This window comes from Pinus tabuliformis, chromosome X (assembly GCF_031772625.1).
Source record: "Pinus tabuliformis cultivar Carrire ecotype Pingquan chromosome X, CPIR1, whole genome shotgun sequence".
Lineage (NCBI taxonomy): Eukaryota > Viridiplantae > Streptophyta > Pinopsida > Pinales > Pinaceae > Pinus > Pinus tabuliformis.
In genome coordinates this window covers 702,352,596-702,368,851 of record NC_142308.1, presented here as the reverse complement: position 1 = coordinate 702,368,851, position 16,256 = coordinate 702,352,596, and positions in this window count along the sequence as shown.

The following is a 16,256-nucleotide window of genomic DNA, read 5'->3' as shown; positions in this document are numbered from 1 at the left end:
GTTTAGGAAAAGTATTACAGGCCTCTGTTGCTGCTAACTCCAGACTTGAACTACGTACCTGAAGTCCCTCCTTTTCCTTCAGAGCCTGCATCTTTTCAACGAACATTTGTTTATTATTAACTTTGTACTCACTTATGAGGTTGAGGGCATGCTACTCCCTAGTTCTCAACTCATCTGTCACCCCCTTATGCAGTGCGTGGAGGGTTTCATTGGAGAGAGCTGCTATATTCAACCCTATATCCTTGATTGCACTAATTATAATATGATCATCATTGACTCTGCCCAAATGGACCCTTCTGGCAAAGGTATAGTTCTGAGATCCGTGGTCCTTACTAGCTCCACTTCTTGGCTTGTTCCAAGTGTCAGGCTCTCTTGCTCCATGCTCGCTTGTCCAACACCCACCTATATTTGGCTTGTTTGGATCTGTAACTAGCACAGATCCTTCTAGACGCTCCCCAACGTCTGCATGTATCGCTGCTCAAATTGTTGCAACAATTCTATCATTGTATCCCTGAATTTATCGTCGATCTCATCAAGATCACTTTCCATCAATATCATGGGATCAGTCTATGTTTTATCAGATTTCTATTTTTTCGTGCTCCACCCTGCTGCTCTATGCCACGTCTTTTCAAACTAAAGGGGGTGCTCTACCCCTCATCACCTCCTCCGCCTTGGTCTAAAATCTCTTCTTCCTATGTCTTTGACAAAGGTGACTTATCACCTTTCTGCAACTCATGCTATTCTTTTTCTGCCTGCTCCTTAGAAGTGTGTCATTTCTCTATGCGAGCCTTTTCCACAACTTATTTTTCTGTTCTACTAGGGTACCTATAACTTTCTACTAGGGTACCCTGATTGATTTCCATATGAAGATCCATTTCCATAAAATTCCAAAATATCTTTGTTTATGTGATCCGTGCGACATCCTTCGTAGACCATAAAGAGGCATATTACGCTGCCTCCGACAATCCTTCCTCGAGAGGAGGAAATTGGCTATCCTCCGGAAATCTCCATGCAACGAGCACAATTGATAGCAACAACCAAGCGTAGTGGAACGACTTGGTTTCCTCCTGGGCCTCGCGGCAGTTCACTAGGAACTCCTGACAAAGGTACCTAGCCTAATTAAATTGTACGCCTTTCGCGCACTGTGCAGCAAGTGAAACTAATGGCGCCGAAACTTCGTCCACGTGACATTTTCTCATAACCTTTCCTACTAAAATCTAGGCAGCAAATTGAACTACCTGATCTGTAATAGAGAGAATGGAATACCCTTGTGACTTCTTAAGGAGGCCATATTCCTTCTTCATCTTGTCTGCAATCTCTTTCTCCCCATTCTTCCCTCCAAACTCCTTGGCAGGGTTCATGCCTTTGTAAGGTAGCCGCGTGATTCTGTCCATGATGGGGATAGTCTCTCCTAGCCATACTACCCATCATGCACCAACGTGAGGAGATGGTGCACACACACGGTATTGATGTTAGAGCGGTGATAATGCGGCACTAGTAGCATGTTCAACAATCCCAACTGCTCAACTTTGCAGACCCATGCCATCAACTCCAACACTATAACACTCGTTTATTCATAATAAATCTTTCTCATATATTTGTCCGTCACCAAATGTGGAAACTTAGTGTGGTCTGCGAGGTCCCAATCCTATAATTTTAAGAACAGGGTTTGCATGAGCCAAGGACCTTCAAAGGGGACCTGCTCAGGTAGTAGGAGCATGGATACTGTAAACTTCTCGGTATTAGGTTCCTTCGTTAACTATTCTTTTCCCTTCCGCGGAGGGACATACTTTGGCAGCCTCAACATGGGTTCTACCCCTTTGGAATTGATATCTTGTGTTCCCTGGAATTCTTCCACCTCTGGGTCGACTACTCTCTCTAGATGCTTATCTTTCTTTTGCTTTCCCTATGTTTTGGGATGCTTCCTTGGTGATGCGCACACCAACACCTTCTTCTTCTTATCCTTTGCGGATTTTTTTGGCTTGGATGGTTGGTTTTCTCGGGGAGGGTTGTGCTTCGACCTAGGTGACCTCAGTGCCGTAGGCACAATAGCTAGAGTTTCCATACTTACAACTTTCAGGGCTGCTACGTTAGAGACAGTATCACCAGCACTAACAGTTTCAGCAGGGCTTGGTGCAAATATTTGTTCAAGAATAAGCTTTTGGTTTATCTTAGGCAATTCGGCAAACACTGTGCTCGCAACTAAATCTTCTCAAAACGCTTGGCTCATAGGCAACAGACATCGAAACTCAACAACAAGTCTTAGAGCACAAAGTGTTCTTTGTTGGATTGACACGTGTAATTTATAGGGGTTATTGTATTCATATTCGACCGTTCCCCCCAAATTCTAATAATAAATGTTTTTTTGGAGGAAAATATTCAAAGATTTTTCCCTTAATTTCTACCAGCCCGCTCCTCTTAACTGTTTTCGGATCGTCAAGTCATGAATGGTAATTCCAACAATCATTTTCCTACTACGCTACGCAATACCTTCCCCCATGGCGTAGCTTCCTGAGCACAAATTTATTGGTTGCATCTTCTTTATTCTCTGTGCAGCCTGCTTGCTCCATTGTCCTCCAAGCTGGGCAATGTAATTTATAGTCTTGCGCTCCCTTGCAACTTCTTGGAGCACTAAGACTATCCTACTGCCATATAGTCTTTGTGCAGTATCCCCTGTATACAACTTCAACCTGATCCCATTCACTCTTCCTACGAAGGGTTTTACATTTAGCTTCACGGGCTGAACTGCACCTCCATCTGTAATCTCTTTGAAAATATAGGGCCCTAACCAATGCATCTGGAATTTACCTGGAAATTTAGTGAATTTACTATCATATAATAGGACAAGGTCATTTATCTTGAATGTGTGAAGCTTGATATGGCGGTCATGCCATGACTTTTCACGTACCTTCTGTACTTGTTAATAGAATATTTCCAAAAATCAATCTTATTCGAGCTCCATCAGCTACGCCAACTATTCCTCCAAGGCCTCTCAATTTGTCATATCCGTCAAAGCTTCTATGTGCAGACTAGGCACAATGTACTCCATCGGCATTATGGCTTCAATCCCATATACTAATCTGAACAGAATTTTCCCTGTTAGATTCTTACAAGTAATCCTATAAGCCCAAAGTACTGTAGGTACGCACACATCCCATTCATTCTGTTATATGTTACATATTTTTGTCAATGCGTTCTCCAAAATATTGTTGAAAGCTTTGACAGTTCTGTTTTCCTGCGAGTGATATGGTGTACTCTTTTGATCGTAGACCTAGAACTCCTTAGTTAACGGTCTAATAATTTCATTCAAAAAGTGTGTACCCCAGTCACTCATCAACACTTTCAGGCAACCAAATTTGGTTAAGACATGCTCAAACAAGAATTTGGCTGCCTTAGCCTCTATACAATCCTTAATCGGCAATGCTTCCACCCATATAGTTAGATAATCCGTCGTAGTGATAATATAGAGCGCACCTGTTTTCTTTCTAGGGGGTTGAATTGGCCCAACAAAGTCAATTGCCCACTTCTCAAATGCCTGCAAGGAGACTTGAGGATATAGGGATAACTCATCACTTCACGATAGTCTGCCAGTTCTTTGACATGCATCACATGCCTTACAATATGCCTTGGAATCTTTATGTAATGTTGGCCACTATAGACTTGCGCGCAAAATCTTCTATGCATTTACTTTGCCTGCATAATGGCCTCCCACAGCTCCCCCATGAGCTTCAAAGAGAATGTTGTCATGCTCAAAGTTCAACACATATCTTCGCAATATTTCATCTGCCCCTGTTTTATACAAATGTCCCGCAATAACTGAAAAATTCACACTACTAATTCCTTCTTCTGTTGACTTGTATATCCTTCTGGTGCAATCCCCGTAGTCAAGAAGTGAATAATGTCTACAAAATGGTCATCCACGATGTGTACCGCAAAGAATTTCACATCTGGCAACCATTCCTACAAATTATTAGGTTCTTCTCCTGTTTCAATTCGTGACAAATGGTCAGGTTCAACATTTAACCTCCCCGCTTCACAATGACTTCAAAGTCATACTCCTGAAATAATAACAACCATCTGCAGATCTTCCCCTCCAACACAGGCTTGTTTACCAGGTATTTCAAGGTAGAATGATTTGTGTACATATTGAAATGCCCTCCTAACAAATAATGCCTAAATTTCTGCAGCGCATACACCATGGTCAACCCTTTGCGCTCAGTGGTTGAATAATTTTTCTCGTCCTTCGATAACTTCCTACTTGTGAAGGCTATAGGATGGTTTCTCCTTCATCAGCCTGCATTAGTACTGCACCCAACACAATGCAAGAGGCATCCACATGTACATAAAACTCCTTTTTCCAATCAGGGAATACCAAGATCGGTGCAGTGACCATCTTTTCTTTCAACACATCTAAGTTGTGCTAACATTCTTCATCACAACAGAATGTCGTGTCCTTCTTTAGTAGTTTCTCCATGGGTGTTGTAATTTGAGCATAAGCTTTGATAAATTTTCTATAGTATCTCGTATGTCCCAGCATTGAGCGCAACTGCTTGACATTCCTAGGGGCCTCCAAGTTCACAATTACCGCAATCTTGCCAGGCTCCACCATCTAGCAAGATCCCAAAAGGAACACAGAATATGCATTTTTTCAAATTCAGTGCGATCTAGTATCTGCAACATGTATCCAACATCAGGCGCAAACTTGCTATGTGGCGCTTCACTAATCCAAACACCATCCAGTCATCAAACTATATTTCCTGAAACTTATGAATGAACTCCTTGAACGCTGCTATAACAATGTGGGAAAATATCTTAGGTGCATTATTTAATCCAAATGGCATCACAGTGTACTAGAAACAACCCCACTCTGTGGCGAAGGTCATTTTTGTTATATCTTCTAGTGCGATCTTGATTTGATGATACCCCGAGAATCCATCAATAAAGGAATAAGCCTCCTGCCCTCTAATATTGTCTAATTGGCATTGGGAATGGATTGTGGACACATGCATTATTAAGCTTTCGCAGATCTACACAAATACTTATTTGACCTTTTTGTTTCTTGTCTTGAACCACAATCGGGCTCACCCAATTGGATTATTGAACAGGTTCTATGATGCTTGCCTCCAACATCTTATCAAGCTCCTGGTGAACCTTTTCCTTATACTTAGGGTTAAGGCGGTAAGGCCTCTATTTAACAGGATTCACTTCTGGCTTCAGTGTGATCTTCACAATTCCCAAATCACCAACGATGCCCTTTAAATCGGAAAACTTGGTGGGGAAGAGATCCTAGTATTCACGGAGTAATTCAACAACTTTATCCAATGTAGCGTCATCCCAATAATCTCCAATTTTCGTGAACTTTGGTCTTCCTCAGTGCCAATGTTTACTTGCTTTGTCTTTAGAGTTGTTGAGAAGTCCGAGTTTTCTATTTATGGGCCTTCGACTTCGCGATGCCCTTCCACCTTCAGAATATTGATGTTCATGGGGTCTTGTTTTTCCTCTTCAGCAGTCACATTATAGCATTCCAATGCATGGTGAAGCTAGGTACTCCTGTCTGGTTGGGTCCATTCCATAGGTTCCTTCGGTGTTCTGAAGATAACCGCTTTAATTTCCTACAATGCTTCATCAATGCTTGCAAACCCGTCCTCAAAACTGAAAGTCAATAAGAACCCTTCCTTGAATACATCCCATTATGTCGTGCCATGGCGGAGCTTCGTTTCTAGATACCAGTTCATGGGAATTGTGTCCAAAGTATGACAAAATATGTGTACCCATTCTGGCCGTGATTCTATTCCCCATGCTTTAGTCCACTTCGCTAGGTGATCACACAGATCGTCCCTTCCATTGTACTTATCATTCAATCTGGTATTAGAATTCCCAAACCATAACTTCATCATTCTTTGGTAACCCGTCATCCAACAAAACTATCCTTATGCGTACCCCGCCATCTTGCGAGCATAGATCGTAGCACTAATTCTAATGCTTGGAAGCGGTGGTCTTCAGTGACTTCACACTCAAATTCATCCAAAAACACATCTACGTTAGTTAAAACATCATAATAAGATAATTTTATTACCTTTGACGAAACACAATGCAACAACTTCATCATCATATTGCATAGCAAAGTAGAAACTTCATGTAACTGATTCTGCCAATGCTCTAGCTCCTCATTTGAATCAGAGGTGTAGGAACTCTCCTGGTCTGATGCAATCCACCCATATGCTGTCGGATTGATCCAGTCCTGATCTCACACTACTATTTTGTAAATTTTATCCAGTTCATCATCGCTTTCCTCATAATCGCGGACTGGTTCGGTATAGCATGCCCCTTCTGTAGGGTCCAACGACAGTATAACCTGAAGTGACTTCCTTTCAAATGACATTGTCCTCTTCTTCAAATTAATGACTCCATTCATATCAATACTCCAGTGAATTCCCAGGAGCGCGGGGTAGGGATTATTTTCGTCAATGATTTCTATAACTTCAAAGTCTTCCACCGCGCTCGCACCTTCAATATCAACTGTTACTCCATATAACCATCCCATGGGGATGATTTTCTGCTAGTTCGCCATCCTGAGCTGAATCGGAGACCACTCTAGCACAAGTCTCCCCATCATCTCCAATGTCTGTTTCGGTAAAATGTTCGCATCAGACCCCAGATCCAAGATGACGTGATCCATTTCATAATCACCTATCTGCGTGGTTAGCCTCATCTCTCACCCTGTTCGTGCCTTATGCTTGCCAATTTTTCTGACCACGCGGTGTCCATCAAGGAATTTCTCTTTACCGGCACATTTATTTATTAATTCCTGTAGGCCTTCCACAACATTGCTATCGTGCAGAAGCTTTATGCAAGTTTCCAAAAATGTAGTGAGCACAGAAGGATCAACATTTGCAGGTGCACTGATTTCTTTCATCTTGTCCTGGCTTCTTGAGGTGGAGGCCTCAACGAAGCTCTTCTTGGCTTCCATAAATGTTTCCTTAGCACGATCCAAATCAAATTCGTCTTCTTTCTTTGGTGCTTTGTGGACCCATCCCTCTTCTTTGGGTTGTTTACCTTTATCAGTTCCAGCCATCATTCCAATTCTTAACACAATATTAACGCTTTGATCTTCTTTGTGGGGCTCATCCCTCATCATCTGTAAATTCTATGTAGGTTGCATTTTCTTCTCTTGCATTTTAGCTATTAGCACCAGGCATTCTTCTATAGTATGGTCAAACTGTCTTTAGTATTGACATGATGGATGTGTAGGATTTTGGCACTCTCATGCATAGTGCCTCGGCTGTCCACAGTTGTAGTGGATAATTTGACTGTGACCTCTACCAGGTCCTCCTCCTCCTCGGCCCCATCCTCGACCCTGATACCCTCTATGCACTCCTCCAGTTCCTTGATTTGGAGGCCGAGTTTCTTCTTGCATATGGTATGTAGGGGTTCTTTCCATAATCAACTCATAGCTTCGACAGTGGCACTCATCATGGCCCGCAGATTTGCAGAAGTTATAGAACAACTATTGGGGTGTCTGAACAAACTTCTAAAGTAATGAAAATTATTCGTTGCATGTTTTCCAACAACCTGACAAATATCACACCATGACACAACCCCCATGCTCGGCCCTACTGGGGCTTCTGGCTTTAGAGGAATTGGCTCCCCTCCTATAATATAATTCATGTACATGAGACAATGATCCTTGTCGTGCCCATGGCCCTTGCACTTCAAACACCAGACTTCTGTGCGCACTTCTGGTTTAGTCTCCTTTTCTTTCTTCAAACTCTGTAATTCTAGGTGTAAGCTTTCTAATTGTGAGTGGATCAGTTGTACTCCCAGTTTTGTATCCTGAATTGGTGATTCCTACAACCTCATTGCAATCTCAAAGGCTTCTGCCTGTGTTTTTATCTTAAATTATGACAGAGAAATTCTCAAGTGGGGAAAAATCGATGCTATAAACCATTTGCGATGCTGGCAATTTGTGAGCTGCATGTTGGCCTATCTAATCTGGCACTTCAACCTTTGATCAAATCCCCAAGCCATATCATTGACCCTCATCATGATCTCTTTAAATCCAATTACTGACTGTGAGTCAGAATTAGGCTTATTAAACTCTTTGTTTAAGTCCATCTTAGTCTCTGGTAGCGTTACAAGAGGATTATCAGAACAATACTTAATGTACCAAGTTACCGCGCGACCGTGAAAAGCGGTAACCAACTGTGCCTTCTTTATATTGTCATCGGTAATCTATTTCATTGTCCATACAACATTCACAAAAGACCAGAACTGTTTTGCATTTTCACTTCTTATGCCCTTGAAGATCAACATCTTCTATTGCATTCGCCATGTTGAATGGTGGTGGTGGAGGTGGAGGTGTGGGTGAAGGTGTATGCGATGGATTGGAAGGATGATTTGCTCAAGGAATCCCCTGAGTGATTAGCTGAACAATGCTTCATGGCGTAGTCTGCCCTACCCCTTCCTCATCACTTGAAGAAGGTCCAATCAATGGACTATACTCTGGTCCCAACCCTTCGTGATTTCTAAATAATCATCCACTTTGCGCAGCTCCAAACATCAAGGTAATGGCATCAACTGTTTTTCACAGAACAAAATTTTAATCCAAGTATTCAGTGATATTAAATACTTACCTCGTGGTCCTCTAAAAAATTGCCGCTCCTCTTCGCTATAGCTTACTGAGGTGTTAACTGCCAATTTTGTAAAAAATCATCCTAGAATTCGGTCGAGCCAATGATCGACAACCTGCACGATCTTATTTTCAAAGGCTTCTAGTCATCACACCAATTCTGGAGTCTACATTATAGGACTATCAAGCTTCCACCTTCCTTGATTGTCTGTCAATTTAGATAACCACTCATACAATTCAATGGGGAAGGTGCAAAATAAGATCTCGTGTATCCCTGTAAATTGAGCCTTGATCTATGAGAAGATCATAAACAAATATTGGCACAATTGAATGAGCTAGATGAGATCCGACAAGATGTTATTCAAAGAACCAACATAGTTCAACAACAATGATATAAGTGGCATGAAAATTTCATCAAAGCTAAAAATTTCAAACAAGGTGATTGGGATCTTCTTTTTTATTCCAAGTTCAAATATTTTCAAGGAAAATTTCAAACTCATTGGCTTGGTCCTTATGAGATTGATACTACTTTTGATAATGGAGCAGTCAAAATCAAAATTATTGATGAGGGAAAGAATACTTTCCTTGTTAATGGTCATAGATTAAGGTTTTATCATAAACCACTAACAAGGGAAGAATTTGTCAAATATTTGCAAGATAATTTTGAATTCAAGTTGGTCAAGGAAGGAGATTCTTCTCCTCACTCTCCAACTTCATTGTAATTTTTTTCAAATTAATGAAATAATAATATATATATATAGATAGATAGATAAACATGAAAACCAACTTTGTTTCCATGTTTATACAAAAAATCTTAATTGAAAACAAAGATCTCTTGGCAGTTTAGATTTTCAAAAATTCCCTCTTTTTTGCCCCTGTTTCCTTCCATCCTTCTTTTCTTTCAATAAAATTTCAGGTGGTTAGTTGTATTCACTGAGTCAATATTTTCACTGATCATTCATAGAAATAATGGAAATAATAAAGAAGTATTTTTTGGAGAAAGAAAGTCTAAAAGATAACAAGCATAAAAACATAATTCCTATCATTCTACAACTCACTTGTAGTTCTCCAACCAGGTTTGAATTCTACAATAAGAAGAACATCAAAGCAAACATGGAAGTAAATGTATGTAAGAATGCTAAAGTTGTATTTCATATGAGAACTTAGATTTTAATATGGATGAAAATATTAAAAATTTTAAAACCTTATGAATTTGTTATATACATATAACTATTATACCATATCCCCTCATCATTACACCACTCATCACAGTTCAATAAAAAAGTAGGCACATAACACCGATCCTTTAAAATTGGATCTGGGAAGTTGTGAAAGTACAATTTAGATGAAACATGATTTCCTCCATCAATGCCTCACCTTGCTATCATTTAAATCAATTCCATATCTATTTCACTCATTCCTAACCTGCATTTCATTATCTCTCGAAACTTCCATCTTCCAAGTTGAAAGAAACAGTCAAGGCCGAGACTTATTCACACCATGGGGATGCTTGTTCGTTCTGAACCACATGGGGTAAACTTCCTCCAGGGATATCCAAGGGTTAAAGAGAAACTGCAACAGGTGGTATGGATCCAGTTCTTTGAAAAAATCAATGGTTATGAAACAAATATTACCAAAGTCTTCGCCCAAGCATTTAATGGAGTGGAAGCAAAAATAGGAGACATTAAACTCATCCTCACATAATAAATTGTAGCAGAAGCAACAAGACTACTTAAGAATGGATAAATCTAGTTCAAAAATAGGAAAATAAAAGAGAATGATTGGATTCACTTCTTGAAAGAATGAGGTATGGACTTGTCCATTTTTAAGAAAGGTATTCCAATTGCAACATTAAAAGGAAAATGGTGAAATCTCTTGTTAGCTATTCAGAATTTTGTAACATGTAAAGGGATATTTGGGACGATTATTTTTTACCATACCAGGCGTATGATGCATTTTGTTATTGGGTTTGAAATTAATTTTCCTTACTTCATACTTTTAAGTTTAAAGAAAATGAGGTTTAGCATACAGAGAGAATCTAGGCCCATCGATAACTCCCTATACTGTCACAAACTCATTAAGATTTTGGTAGAAGCACATTTTCAAACTATAGGAGATAATTGGCAAGATTTCTTAGTGAGACATCACTTTGTATAATCTCCAGAGAAGGAGATTATTAATAATCCATATTTAAATTCTTAGTTTCTTAGTGAATTATAACAAAAGTATTCTTACAACAACTGAATCATGAGTATTATGCAACTGATATTTGTTTCCGCAGCAGAATCCATTGTTAGATAGGTTGCAGCACTCTAGTAAAGGGAAAAAGACTACCAAAAGGTGACAAATGGCTCCCATATCAATAACCACCTATTGGCATCGCTTGGCAAGCGATGCGGGTTAATAAATATTGAAGTCAAAGGAAAAGTCAAACCTAGAAAACTCAAGTGTAACTTGCATTGCTTGGCAAGCTACGCGGGTTAAGAAATATTGAAGTCAAAGGAAAAGTAAAACTTGGAAACTGCGTGTAGTGATCAAACCCAGGTAGCAGAGAAATAACGAACATCAAGCAAGCGAGATTGAAAATTGGATCAACTATCAAGATTATAGATCAAAATAAAATCTCCCAACATGATTTTTCAATAGAAAATCATAAAGAGATTGAACTCTATGTTAAATTGGTCTCATAGGTGTCAAAATGATTCATAACATATCATATTAAAACTCTTTCAAGTCATTTTATAATTTGTATAAATTTTGTAAGCGAGACGAGAAACATAAGGTTTTTATTGCTAAGTTTATGACTCTTTTGTGGAGAACACTGATGACACTCTTTTTCATAATATAAATCAATGTTATTTCCAATCAGTGCATGAAGATACTGTGATTACTAATAAACTTGTACTCATGGGAGGGCTCCCTATGAACTGTGAGGTCTTATTCATAGTTTTGTTTTGTTTCTAGCATTATCATTTCTTTCAAGAATTTGTTTCCATTGTAGTTACATTTCTAATTGTTTTCATTTGGTTGCATAGTACTCATAAACAAACAAACAAAAAATTAAAAATATTTCAATTGTTGAATGCCTCTTCTTTCCAGCACTTAATCATTTCATAGCTTAAATCTATTTCTTAATTGTTGATGAAACACTCTTTAGAGGATAAATATGCACACAAGTAGCCATTCTCAAGTTATAAAGATTTTCATTTATTTTTCTACAAGTGGATCCTTTTATGGCAATTTCTCTTTCATGTAATTAATCAAGAATTTCTTTGCTGCAATTTAGCATAAGAGTTTCCTTCTGCAAGATAGTGTAGAATTCTTTGAATTCTGTAAAATAGAGTTAGATTGTTTCTTTCTTGAAGTTTGGCTTTTCAACATTTTACTTTCATACAATTAGAGGAAAGTTTTGAATTTTTCAACTTAAGATAAATTTTCAATTTCTACAAAGAAGTGGTTTTCAATTTAGTTAATTAGGATTGAATATAAATTTATATTGAAAGAACATGTGCATAATTAATATCCAATTTGTGTTCGTACTTAGAATTAGTTTCAATTCTAGAATCAATCAGTTCACAAGAAGAATCCTAACATATATAGTGTACATATTCACAAGTACACGAATTCTGGTTGACAATTAATGAAGGAAATTAAGAACAATTAATTTACCAAACATGACCTATGCCCATAGAGGAGAAACTAGAGGTCTTCTTGTCGAGTGCATAGCAACAAAACAGATAAAAAAATTGAGAGAACCAGGAGAAGAGAGACATTGTGGCTGCAAAAAGATCTACCTTGAGAGATGATCTTCGCCCAGTTAGCGTTCTAGAGGGTCTTCATGGAACAATGGGCAAGGCTTGTAGTATTTTGCATCATCAAGAAGGAGGTGCCCCGTGGAAACTGGCTGACTTGATGATGCTGGATGTGTTGATTGTTATGGAAGAGACTAGAAATTGTGGCTACTGACTTGGCCAGCTGGAGGGGCCCAAGCCAGTTGGAACAAACTTTGAGTCACTGCAGGTATGCAGAGCCTATCAATGTATCAGTCTAAACTAGAGAGAGTGAAGGGGAGTCCACTCTTTTGAATATGATATGCTTCTTTGTTACCTGTCTTTTGGATTTTTCATTCCAAATTGGTGCTGATTATTAAACCTTCTCCTTGTTTGTAGGATTCACTTGGTGGTAACTCTAAAACAATAATTATTGCAAACAAAAGTTCCATAAATATGGTTCGTGACCATTTTTGTGTCTAGATATAATATTCTCAACATAGATTTTCCTTTGACAGTCCCTTAATGTCATTATTACATTTTGGATCTTCGATGGAAAATAATCCCTTCATTAATGTTGCACAGTTTTTCAATGTTAGACACCTAATCCTCAGGATTAAGTTTGGATTAGTTTGTTTTATGGTGAGTGGTTATTAGAGTCCAAGAAGACTCAAAAATTGAATCAACGGTTTCTTTATGTATTTATATGTACATTGTGTACATCATTCTTTGAGATCAATTCTTAATATACAATTGAGTTTGGTTTCCAATTTGTGTTGTCTTACAGTGGTATCAAAGTGAAGGTTTATCCGTTTTGTTGAGTAAATTGAGCCACCTATTTGTGGCCTTCATGAGAACTTCTCCTTTCTCGGATATTGGACTTTTTTTAGTAGTACATTCATGACGTCCAGAAATGGTATTCGGTGCAGTTGTTAAGGCCTATGAAATTATTAACACTGGAAAAGTTGCCCAAACGAGTGCAATGCAGATGAAGGTTGTGAATACAATAGAAATTGTAACTCCTAATAGTTGTCAGGAAGATCTCTGAATTTTCCTCTCCTTTTCAGTTTTGGGTATATACATAGTAGTTATCTCTTGTCTCTACTTTCTGAGATGTAAAATATTTGCTGCCCATGCCATGATATAAAAGAAAATTAAAAGTCATAGGTGGTGAAAAACCCTTGTGAGTAAAGTCCTACAAATATTGTGTGGTCCCAAAATTTGAACTGTTGAATTTGAATAGTTGGCAATGTTAATCATAAATAAATTGAGACCCGCAGCCACGATGGTCGATCTAACGTTCTATTCTAGCTTCCTTTGAAATAACATCCTTGAATATAGTTTCCTCCAAGAACCTTACAAGCCATTGTTTCCATTAAGAAGAAATTGACCCCTGAAATACATACAAGATGGACTCTATGATATATTGTCATGTTTGATATAAATCAAGGTCAACATGCCATGGCCTTTGTATAATTCCCAAGATTCGATGTTTGTAAAGATAGGTTGCTTCCATTCTATTGTGCCAAACCGGTCAAGTGTCCTCTAGCTTGACCAGACAATTGACCTAAAATTTGTGCCCGAGACTCCATATTGTGTCGTTGTGTTTTGATACCACTCTTAACTAGTGCTCTCCAATTTTAAATCAAGGTTTTATGTGAACTAACCGATGCACTCTCTAGGCTATAACCTCTTCGACTCTGAGTGTCTGAATCGTTATTTCGAGCTCATGTGTTGGTAATCATAATTGAAGCAACAAATTCAAATTCACCTGAACAGGGATCAAATTGGTTGTATCCTAGAAAGTCATTTTCAAACACGCATTGAGGCTTGAATTGAACCCGATCTCAGCTGATATAATCATTTATGCAAAGGAGGGGTTTGGAACGAGTTTGGTTTCTTTAACTCAGGGTTGTTCATCTATATTTATAATACAAAGGATTGTATTTTTCTTTTATTAATTCATATAAGTCGTTTGATGTTGTCATGATACAAGTTCAAAATTGTTATGTCAATTAAAAATTTTAACCGTGATCTAAAGATATTTTTAAGTTGAACATGTGTGATTGCTCATTAGGGAAGTTTGTGATACAGGTTTTGCACCTTGTATATGTAATTATTAGTCGTTGTTGATGTAAGTGGGGTTGTAGTGCATTCCAAAACCACATTAAGAAGCTAAGAAGAGAATTCATGGAATTGAGGACCATCCTGCAGGTAGAGACAAGTGAAAATTGGAGTTTATCGGGGCATGTGGTCGAAAATTTTAAATTAATACTGGTGAGAAATTGAAATTATAATTGTTTTCTTGATGTGAACAACAATATCTCTGAAATATGGAGTCTGTATATTTTAGAAAATTGTTAGTTCTGGCTAAATGAAAAAGCGCACAAGTGTGGATCTCAGAATAGTTCTTGTGATCTTTAGAAGGAAAATCGTTGTTCCATTCTAAGAGGACGGCAATAATGTGCTCAAAAGATGGTATTTTGGCTAAAGGTGAGGCACTGTTGGTGGTAATGCAGAACATGATAGGCTGCAGATATTTCTTGGTATATTAGTTGACTCTTTATTCATATTTTGTATAACAAAATGGAGAATTAAGACCCTTTTATTTGATTGTTTCCTATGAGGAGTATTTTAAGGCCTTTGGAAAGCTTGCATCGGGCATATTTGTGACTGCTTCCAGTGTTTCATCCCAGGAATCACTGTGATGATTGGCTCTTTTGAAATTGTTTGGAGAGGAAAGAACAAGAACATTCAACTGTGAAAATATGGAAGGTAAGCCTCTCACAAATTTTCATGAATTAATATCATGAAAATTACTATGAAGACATAATTGCATTATGAAAATTAAATGGAATCACGACCTTTGATTTAAATATGTTCTCAAATTAAAGTTCTAATAATTGGGTTTCCAAATGGTTGAGTTTAAAGCTTCAAGTGAAAATGATGTTGAAGTGAGATTATTTTATTGGCATATTTGATTTAAGTGAAAAATGCTTCAAGTGGGTTAATGGGTTGATGAGAGTTAAAGAATATTTTTTAACTTGGTAAAGGATTATTTTCACCTTGAAGGCTTACCATTTCTCTCTTACTGAAAATTATTCATCCTACTTGTTGAATTTTCATTGTAAATGGGTGCATTTTCGGTTGAACCTAATACTCGAGATTGAGTAAAATGGCTCAAATTAAAAATGTATTAGATATATCAAACAGTATCATTAGTTCCACTATTAATGAAATTGTAAATGTCAGTAAAGTCTTTTTGATATCAAAATTCGTTTACATGATGCATTGGAGGCAGTTGAATTTCTCCAGATTGAGTCTCAGTTACAACGAGACGATCCTAATTCCAAAAAATAGTCGAAGAGTAATGAATCCATTTCAGAAGAAAATTTACATGCACGGAAGAAATTACACGTAACAAAAAAAGAACTATCGTTGGATATGATAAATATGTTTCTTTTTATGTGCCTGATTTTTCTAAACCTATACAATTTTGTAGTGCTAGATTTCTGGATGGTGTTGTTCCAGAACAAATTGATCAATGACAAAATTGTGATAGAGTTAGACATATGAAATATCGGTGTTTTGATCTTCACCCATGTGAGCATTGTGGAAAGCACAATCACCATTCAAACAGATGTTCTAGAAATAAGATTACTGCAAGAGAGAAACTAAATTTTGGATGGATTTCTTCTTGGGATTGGTCCAAAGCAGCCAAGAATATTTACAGGTCATACCATAGGATATGTTAGAGAGTATTGACCAGCCTTGCAATGATGAAAAATACATCATCTTCTCACCATGTATCTGACACGGGGGGAATTGATAGAGTTGTGATGGACTGCTACAGGGTC